At 40.2% G+C, this 10567-nt stretch overlaps 1 long non-coding RNA gene across 2 annotated transcripts in view; it reads right to left on the bottom strand.

Moving 5' to 3' along the window:
• LOC129034700 (uncharacterized) overlaps nt 1-10567 on the bottom strand; it is a 77642-nt gene that overhangs the window by 1106 nt on the left and 65969 nt on the right. For both annotated transcript variants that reach the window (XR_008501978.2, XR_008501977.2), the window contains exon 2: nt 322-397. This is a non-coding gene — a long non-coding RNA (uncharacterized LOC129034700). The remainder of the gene's footprint in view (nt 1-321; nt 398-10567) is intronic.

Below are 10567 nucleotides of genomic sequence, written 5' to 3' on the forward strand. Positions count from 1 at the left end.
AATGAGGTTTTAATTCTACTGCTTCTTTTTTGTGTGTGTAATTTTTGTTCTTTTTCAAAAATGAATTTCAAAAACAAGTATATTAATTTGATTTTATATTATTTATCTCTGATAATAAACAAATATTCTTTGTTAGGTTTTGTTCCCCATGCTTTTTTTCTCTCAGCATTTTTGGTCACTGCTTTGCTGTTATTTACGTAGTCATCCTACCTATAAGTTTGGATTCACTTCGTAAAATTTTAGGAAAATTTTTAATTGCTGGATCATTAATATTAGGCAGAAATCCATGTGTCATTATCAGAAATTACAAACTAGTATTACCTGTTGTGGGCTTCACTGTTAGGGAACTGATATATGGCCCTGAGACGTCAAAGGGTCACCCTCTGCCTTCAGGTATCTGGAAGAGATTTTAAGAAAAAAACTTTTAAGGGTCTGTTGAGAATGTGGCTATACAACCATTCATGCAATTTGACATCCTCAGAGTCAGGAAATTCTTCCTCATAGCTAACCAAATCCCTCCAGCTGCAATAGAAGTCCATTTCAAATTTGGTTTTAGGACTAGGAGACTCATTAAACTCTTATTTTGTAGATGAAGGAAAGGTGGTAAAGACAAGACACCACAGTGTTCTTATCTTCATTATTTCCTTGGCAGTGAACAAAGCCAAAAAACAGCCTCTTGGTAGGCATTTCTTATCCACAGTTAGAAAATTTTTTATCCTCCATCATGAGGTGAGCCAGGATCAATTAATAGCCCAGGCAGTAAGCGTAGTACATCCCTGAAAGACCTCAGCCCCACACGCCTTACAGAGTAAAGCGGAATGGAGTTATGAGCATCCTTCATGGCAATATAGTATAATTTTAAACAATGGACAAGTTCCTAGATTACACTCAATTTAAAAACAATGCAAGAGTGCTACTTTACCTAATATAGCCAATCCCCAATATATCATACATAAGTTTCAAAACCTCCTGTACATAGAATCACAGGAACTGATTAAAGAAAGGTAAAGGAACTGGGAGAGAAAAATCTATGCAGTTTTCTCTTGTCTGACATGAGAAATAGATGTGAAATACATGTCACTAATGCAAATCAGGACAACTGAAGTTCTCGTCATAATGTAGCATTCAGTATTTTAATGTCAACATCATGAGAATTCAAAACAGAGAAATATTTTTCTCTTTCTCCCTCCTATGTCTGTCTATTATATATGTACATATCTGTCTATGTATGTGTGTGTGGTCAGACACCACAAATATAGTACTGGTAAAAAAATAATAATAAATAGCACAAAAAAGGAGTATTTTACTCTTTTCTGACCAAAATTAATATGAGTTTCTTACAGGTGTTTTCCTCTTTTTAAAAGATAATCCACTTTGAAAACTGATAATCCAGTTCTTCCCCATCCAGAAGCTCTCAGGGAAATTTGGTAGATGGCATTTGATTTACAAAGACTAGCAGAATGCTCATGGGCAGATCCTTCTGTTTGAAGTAATTCCAGAGTTGTCCCTTCTGTGAAAATGCTTGAGATAGAACATTCCAGCACTCCCTACCAAGCAGAACAAAGCTCACATTTCACACAATTCCAGATATCCTTGGGCCTCCCAAGTTACCACCTGTGATTTGGATCTAAGCAAACAGAAAGCTAAAAGAGGAGACAAATCATCAGTAAACCTCTTAGGTGCTGATCCACAAATACTAGGAACCAAGGGAAATAACCAGGAAGGTCTTGAAGTGATGCTACCAGAAAGGGAATTATGATCTGGTTGGCACCAGGGAACCTGTTAGGATAAATCAAATGACTGAAATGTCAATACTGAGGAATGCAATCTGTGAAGAGAGGACAAAGAGGTGGGAAAATGAGGGCTTGCGCTATAGATCAAAAAGAGCTGGACTTGCAATGAAATACAGATGGATGATAAAGGAAGTAGCAATGCTGAAGCTTTATGAGTTAAGGTAAAAGAAATATATGAAATAAAGGGGAATTAGCAGTGGGTGTCCTCTGTGCACTACTAAATCACGATGAACTCACTGATAAATTACTGTAGAGGGAAAAAAACAGATACCCATGTCCCCATAAATAAATAAAATGTAGCATGCAGTATAAATCTCTGCATATATGTCTCGCCTTTCCCTGGTGCTACCTACTAAAATTCTCCAGCATCCTCCTCCTCCTTTTCCTCTTAACTCCCAAATAAGTGGGGGTGCTAAAACCCTTGTTTAACTTCTCTCCTTTGAATAAATGACGATAGTCTTGGTTTCAGTCCTCCAGGTCTCTCAGGCACACTTTGACCACTCTCGGGTTTAAAGGCACAATATACATAAACCAAATATAAGTAAAATGCTAAATGACAAGATCACAAAACTCTGCTACTCTAGATTTCAATTACTGAGACATTTCTTAAGGGATAATAAAAAGAGCAAAATTCAGGTCATCCGGGAATTTTTAGAGCTGCGTTGCTGTTAGTTGCTTGTTTCATAAAGTGGAAAGGGCAGCTAGAGGTGAGGCAATTTGGGCCTGCTCACGACAAATAAGGAAGAAACAATCAGGAATCTGGAGGTGAAGGTCACTTGGGAGCGTGACCTGATTCCATTTGCTATGCTGAGAGGAGCCTTATTTGTGCAACTTCTCACAGATACACAAAATAGGAAGAAGGTGAAGCCATAAGAGAGAATTCTGCCCTGAAAGTTAAAACTCACAAGGGAAAAATCTGTGAAGCAAAATTACACTGTGAAATGTCATTCTCTAAAGGGCTTAAACAAGAACTGTGATAAATGTTATTACTCTACAGTGCCATAAGGGTGTTGAGGACTCAATCACTGCTCTGATTTTGCCCAACAAGTGCAAGAAGGCAGTTATAGGAAAACAGACCCTGTTCCAAAATGCTTTCAGGGCTAAAGGCTGCAGGAGAGAAGCAAAATGGGAAAACCACTAATACAGCCATCAAGCTCACAAATAACATTGGATCATCACTGCCTCGTTGCACTCTTGGGTTTAAAGGCACCATAAGGTCAGTGTAAGCAAAGGATAAATAAAGTCAAAGGTCAGAGAGGTCCAGAAAATATCCAGTCAAGAGCCAAAGGACAAATAGCCTAAACCAATCTTTAAGACTGATTTTCTTAAAGATCTCAGCAAAACAGTTGCAAGAAACCCCCTAAAGTCATTCCAAGATCAGGCAAGTGTGGCTAAGACTGGAGAAAAACAGCTGCACTTCTAATCTAGGATACAGATAAAAGAGTATCCAAACAGTTAGAAATTAACACCCATGGGGATGGTTCCCAGATATGTGCTCACAGAAACTTTACAAAATGCATGTGTGAGGCCGGGCGCGGTGGCTCACGCCTGTAATCCCAGCACTTTGGGAGGCCGAGGCGGGTGGATCACAAGGTCAGGAGATCAAGACCATCCTGGCTAACATGGTGAAACCCCGTCTCTAATAAAAGTACAAAAAATTAGCCGGGCGTGGTGGTGGGTGCCTGTAGTCCCAGCTACTCAGGAGGCTGAGGCAGGAGAATGGTGTGAACCCGGGAGGCGGAGCTTGCAGTGAGCCGAGATCGTGCCACTACACTCCAGCCTGGGTGAAAGAGCGAGACTCCGTCTCAAAAAAAAAAAACAAAATGCATGTGTGTGTGCTTGTGTGTATATGGGCATTTTATATATATATATATATATATATATAAAATCACCAGTCATGTCGTCTTGTACTCTAGTTGCAATGCAAAAGAGACAGATTTTAATGAGTTGAGAGTGTTATTTTAAACATTTTTTCATACTTTGTTTTTACCTTGGAAATAGTTCAACCTCAACACTATATTATCCAAGTTGTGATCAAGCCTTCCCAGGCTACAGTCACCCTAATGAGGTCCTCCGTGAAGGGGCCATAAATTAAGGGAGGGATCTGTGGGTACCATGAAAGAAAAGGTCAGAAAGGGTCAATAATTCAACGAGGAAGTTTGCTGCTCAAACTTTCTATGTGTACTTGGACAACTAGGTGTGAAAAAGGAATGTTCTCTCCCAGTGAACAAGGCCACTTCCAAACTTGTTAGTAAGTCAAAGCTACTACCAAAAGCAAAATGGAAGACTTTGGGCTCAGGTTAGGGCTTCCCCACTAGAGATGACAAAAGTCGACCCTCATATACTTGCATAAATTGATAAGGAAAGATGCGAATGACAAAGTAACTTTTTTTAAAAAGAAAGTTATAGAACAATTTGTACAGTCTGATTGCATTTTGGCTTAAAAAGAGCACAAGTTATAAATTATGTATTTTATGAGCATAGAAAAGGATCTGAAAAAATACAAAAATTTTTAACAGTGTTGAGTAAAAGTGGGGTTAGAGGGAGGACTTTCATTTTTATGTGATTCATTTCTGTATTTTTAAAATTTTTATTATAATTGCCCTATTTTCATAACTTTAAAAACAATTTTAATATTCTCATAATTCAACTTTGGGACTTCCTAGCTGCCTTTTATGGTTGTTTGTTAAAATAAAGTAACTTTTATCCATTCGACTTTTCGTGGACTCTCTTAAGCTCAAGAATTTACCTTCTCTATGAAAAAGAGAAAAACTGGGTTAATGCTCCAGGTTAAGCAGACACAGAAACAGGACAATTGTATATAACACATGAGCCTGGGCTGGATCCTAAAGCAAAGAATATTATGTTTTTCTCTTACTATAAAGTTTTTGTTTTGTTTTGTTTTGTTTTGTTTGAGACACGGTCTCACTCTGTTGCCCAGGCTGTAGTGCAGCGGCATGATCTCTGCTCACTGCGACCTCTACCTTCCAGGCTCAAGCAATACTCTCACTCAGCCTCTCTAGTAGCTGAAACTATAGGCACGCACCACCACCCTCAGCTAATTTTTGTATTTTTTGTAGAGACAGGGTTTCACCACGTCGCCCAGGCTGGTCTCAAACTCCTGACCTCAAGTGATCTGCCGGCCTTGGCCTCCCAAAGTGCTGGGATTACAGGCATGAGCTACCATGCCCAGCCTCTCTTGCTATAAAAAGATTATTAAGATAATTAACAAAATTTGAATAAATACATAGATTTAATACTATTGTTAAGGTAGTTTATTGATTTGTATGACTTTACTATGGTTATATAAGAGAACAGTGAATATTTAGGCATAAAGGGGCATCTATCTTGTCTTTTACTTACTTTCAATTAGGTCAGAAAAAACATATAGACATAGAGAGATAGGTATGGATACACACACACAAAGAGAAAGAAAGAGAAAACGAATGTCTGAATACCAGCAAAATGTTAACATTTAGGCAATCTGGATGGCGGTCATACCAGAATTATTTGTACTATCTTTGCAACTTTTCTATAAGTCTAAAATTATTTCAAAATAAAGTTTTAGAAAATTAGGAAGGAAGAAATGAAAGGAGGAGGGGGTGAGGGAAGGAGGGAGATTGGCCTTGCCATCTACTTCTGACTTACAAAGGCCTCTATGATCCTGTTCATTGTTTTGTTTGTTTAGTTGATTTTATTCATTTACATAGTTTGATCTTGTCAGTGAAATCTGATATATCTTCAGGAAGAAAGTTGAGTTTTCACAAATATTTGAGAAAATTTAGCTAATAAACATATCTCAAGATATCTCACAGGCAAATATTTATAGCAAGTGTGATTAACCTAACTTACTAGTAGGTGAAAAGATCTAAAGAATTTGGACAAAGTCATAGAATAAGTCAGTGGTAGAACTGGAAATAGAAATCAAGTTTCCTAGTAACTCGTTCAGTATGATTTTTTAAGCCAGAATTTTGTGATGCAGCAGCTATTCTATGGTGGAAAATTGCCCCTGGGAAGCTACAAGAGTTCATCAAAGGCAGAGGGTCAGAGTCCTGTGTCTGCTGTGGTGAGACACTGGTCATATTGCTATGCACCCCATAAATCACAAATAATAATATCCTGAGGCATTCTCTTCTGTATTAAAAGATAAGAACTCTGTTTTTGTTTCCAGAACCATTGCTTTCTTTCCCTGCTTCACATGGTTCATGTAATTCAGAAGATAGACTTCATTCAAAGAATGAAAAATAGGTGAGTCTGAATCCCGGTGCCTCTCTCCATCAATTCAGCAAGCTGCAGAACGTTATCTGCCTTGTAAGTAGCTCGGCTCCCTCTAACAAGATGAATTTCTTTCCTAAAACAGGTTTGTACTTAGGGCTTCACCACCAGCAGTGTTAGCACCATTCTGAGAAAAGTTATATATTGATATAAGAAGCCCAAATATGGGCTTTATGGAGTGCAGGTAGACCTCATCTTTGGAGAAAAAAGATATATAGTATTCATAAATAATAGCCTATTATTTATGATAAGGAAACACTCTCCTTGAATCTTGGCAAAAAGAGAGGCAGGCAGTGCTCCAAAGTCATCATCAAACTAGAAATGGCTCCAGAGGCTTTCTGCAGGCAGTGTTCTCATGGACTAAAACCTGTCCACTCCAAGCATAGTCCGTAGACCAGCTGCTTCAGCATCACCTGGGAGCTTGTTAGCAATGCAGACTCCCGGGCCCCTCCACAGACACAGCGAATCAGTGTCTGCATTTTAGCAAGATTTCCAGTACATTTGTGTACACATTATTGGAGTTTGACAAACACTGGACTCCAGGAAATGATGGAATAACTAGCTTAAGCCTAGAAGAAGCAGGAGGGAAACACATACACACACTAACACTGCTCTGAGGCAAGCATAGCCACAAAATAAGATCCAAATTCTAGTCGGAACTACCCTCAGACTGGCATCCGGCACTCTGCTACTTCATCCCTCCATTCTACCCACCATCCATCCCTCCTCTGGGTCTTGGATCCATGACCAGCATTCACCCTAAGTGAAAAGGCTGAGCAGCCTATGGCCTGTTATCTTAGAAAGGTGTTCAGGTGAGAGGGGGCACACATAGCTCAGTGGTAGAGCGTTTGACTGCAGAAAAGTGTTCAGGTGAGATTAAAAATAGAACTGCAATATAACGCAGCAATCCCACTACTGAGTATGTATCCAAAGCAAATGAAATCAGTATGTCAAAGAGATAACCTGCACTCCCAAGTTCACTGCAGCACTATTCACAATAGCCAAGATATGGAATCAACCCAGGTGTCCATCAACAAGAAGAACAGATAAAGAAAACCAGGGATATATACCCAATATATACACAATGGGATATATACACAATACTATTCAGCCTTTAAAAAGAAGAAAATTCTATCATTTGTGACAATATGGATAAACCTGGAGGACATTATGTTAAGTGAACTAAACCAGCCACAGAAAGACAAATACCACATGATCTCACTTATACATGGAATCTGAAAGAGTTAAACTCGTAGAAGCAGAGTAGAATAGTGGTTACCAGGGGTTGGGGAAGATGTTGGTCAAAGGATGCAACATTTCAGTTAAATAGGAGGAATAAGTTCAAGAGATCTGTGGTACTAGATGTTGACTAGAGTTAATAACAATTTATTGCATTCTTGAAAATTGCTGAGAGTGGAGTTCAAGTGTTCTCACTACAAAAAATAAGTATATGAAGTAATGCATATGGTAATTAGCTTGATTTAGCCCTTCTACAATGTATACATATTTCAAAACAATATGCTGTACATGATAAACATATAATTTTGTCAATTAATTTTTAAAATTAATTAGGTGTGGAAGAATTCTTTGCAAACCTCAGGGCTAAAATCTAAGCTTGAGCATGCCTGCAAGCCTTATAATACACGGCATCCCATTTTCCAAATCTCATTAGACTGGAATGAGATTAGGTTATGTTTTTTTAAAAAAATGCTTAATTCTATTCCTCTTTTCTTCTGTCTGCTCATGCAAGCCCCAGTATCTGAACACTTTTACAAAGTAGAAAGCACGATGGGTTTTGCCCACCATTTGTGTCCCCCTGGCATTGTATTGCTATTACCTGGCATATGGTGGGTAGCCAACAAATATTTGTTAAATGAATGTTGAAGTTTCTCCCAGGGAAGTCTGGTCTGCTACCCAGTAGTATCTGCTGGGCATCATTGTTGTTTCTGTGGCAAACTGCCTGTCCCACTTGTACTGCCACCCTTGCTGAGCAGAGCTGTCATTTCCACTGGCTAGAACCACTTCTGCCAAATGCTGCCACCTCCCAGTGGATAGTGAGGTATCCAGCTGGGCATTGCCAGAGCTGAGCCCGGTAATTCCCAGGCTTCTCTTGTTCCACCTGATTTTCCATTATTCTCTGGGAAAGCAATATAAAAACTGCATTGACTATGCCACAGTACTTGACAGAGTGGTAGTCAAACCACTCTTTCAGCTTTAACTTCCAGTTCACTTTCTCCCTAAGACCCAGGAAGGGACCACAGGCAGATACGAGAATGAGACACCAAGCGTCAGAATCCCACCTCCCCTCTGAAGTTTTAGGGTTGGAGGGTCATGCTGTCTCCTTCTTCCCAGTGGGGTGAATTTTCTCCTAGGATGCTCCTGGGTCCTTCATGCCAAGCAGCACTAAGGGCTGTCAGAAGCCCTCCCTTGGTCCCCCGCCACTCCAGTTTAGTAGCCTTGTCCATACTTGTCTGAACCCCAGTGTTGCACACAGCTTAAATTCCAAGTGGGACCTCTGGCTACATTTGCAATTGAATTCAAGACCATATTGCATTCTGCACCAGGCACAGTGGCTCAGGCCAGGCATGGTGGCTCATGCCTGTAATCCCAGCACTTTGGGATGCTGAGGGGGGCAGATCACTTGAGGCCAGGAGTCCAAGACCAGGCTGGCCAACATGGCAATACCCCGCCTCTACTAAAAATACAAAAAGTATCCAGGCGTGGTGGTGCACATCTGTAATCCCAGCTACTTGGGAGGCTCAGGCACGAGAATTGCTTGAACCTGGAAGGCAGAGGTTGCAGTGAGCCAAGATCGTGCCACTGCACTTCAGCCTGAGCAACAGAGTGACACTCTGTCTAAAAATAAAAATAATAATAAATAATAATTAAAAAACTATATTCCATAGAGAATCACAGTCAATACAAAGTAGCCTGTTGGGGTGGAGAACTTTGGAATGATAACCATCGTTTAAAAGATTATTGTTTCCAGTTTTGTCCCAAGTAAACAGGTAGCTAAGGACATAAAGCAGAACCACAATACCATTTCACCCTCACCCCCTTTCCTCATCCCCTTTTCTCATCCAGATCTTCCAGTGGACATTTTTCTTATGTCTAACTCAACCTAAATGGGTTGGGAAGAATGTGAAGGGGGCAGCCAGACACTCAGTGCAAGAAGAAAGACAGTACAAATACAGTGTGAAGGGGAAATCTCACCAAGAAGAGGCCAATGGCTTGTATCTTGCCCCAACCTAAATACCACCTTTTCTATTTCACCAGCCCATCATTAGACAAGCTAATGAGTCTATTGCACAGTCTGTCTGCACAGTGAAAGGCTATTGAAGGGCATCTCCAGGAAAATAATTTGTCACTAGATTCCCTTCACAGATGGTATAGTGTGTTGAATGGTGATCCCCAAAAAAACATGGCCAGGTACTAATCCTGGGTACCTGTGAACATAAACTCATTTAGAAAAATTATCTTTGCAGATGTAATTAAGTTAAAGATCTTGAGATGAGACCACCCTGGATTAATCAGGTGGGCCCTAAATTCAATGACAAGATTTTCTTCCTTTTTTTTTTTTTGAGACAGAGTCTCGCTCTGTCTCCCAGGCTGGAGTACCATGGCATGATCTTGCCTCACTGCAACCTCCGCCTTCTAGGCTCAAGCGATTCTTGTTCCTCAGCCTCCCAAGTAGCGGGGATTGCAGGTGCCTGCCACCATGTCCCACTAGTTTTTGTACTTTCAGTAGAGACGGGGTTTCACCATGTTGGCCAGGCTGTGTCAAACTCCTGGCCTCAGATGACCCACCTGCCTCAGCCTCCCAAAGTGCTGGGACTACAGGCATGAGCCACTGCACCCGGCCAATGACAAGTATTCTCATAAGAGACAAAGAAGAGAAGACAGACACCATGGACAAGGCCATGTGAAAATGGAAGCGGATATGGGAGTTGTGCAGCCAAATGCTGAGAAACACCTGGGGCCACCAGAAGCTGGAAGAGGTGAGAAGGGATTTTTCTCCCCAACTCTTGGGAGGGAATGCAGCCCTACCGACACCTTCTGTCAGGCTTCTGTTCTCCAGAGCTGTGAGAGAATACATTTGTGTCGTTTTAAGCCACCAAGTTCATGGTGATTTTTTACAGAAACACCCAGAAAACTAATATAGAGGTTATCTATGTTTATAAGCCAACCTTGTCCCTAGGCTGCTTCATTACCTGGCTGTATTATTTTTAATTATCTGGGAGATTAAAGAGGATAACTTCCATTTATTGAGTGAGTACTCTGTACCAGGCCCTGTCTCAGGCACATATATTATCTCAGTTAATAATTATAGCAGCCTTGTAAGGGTAATAACATTAGGCACATTTTATTAATTTAAAAACTGAGGCTTTGCCCAATACCATGCAGCAAATAAATGTTTGAGCTAGGACCTCACTCTAGATTCTGAGCTCTTTGTTCTTTCTCCTATAATACAACTACATGAAAACTAAGATTTTTAATTT

The sequence above is a fragment of the Pongo pygmaeus genome, chromosome 3 (assembly GCF_028885625.2).
Source record: "Pongo pygmaeus isolate AG05252 chromosome 3, NHGRI_mPonPyg2-v2.0_pri, whole genome shotgun sequence".
NCBI lineage: Eukaryota > Metazoa > Chordata > Mammalia > Primates > Hominidae > Pongo > Pongo pygmaeus.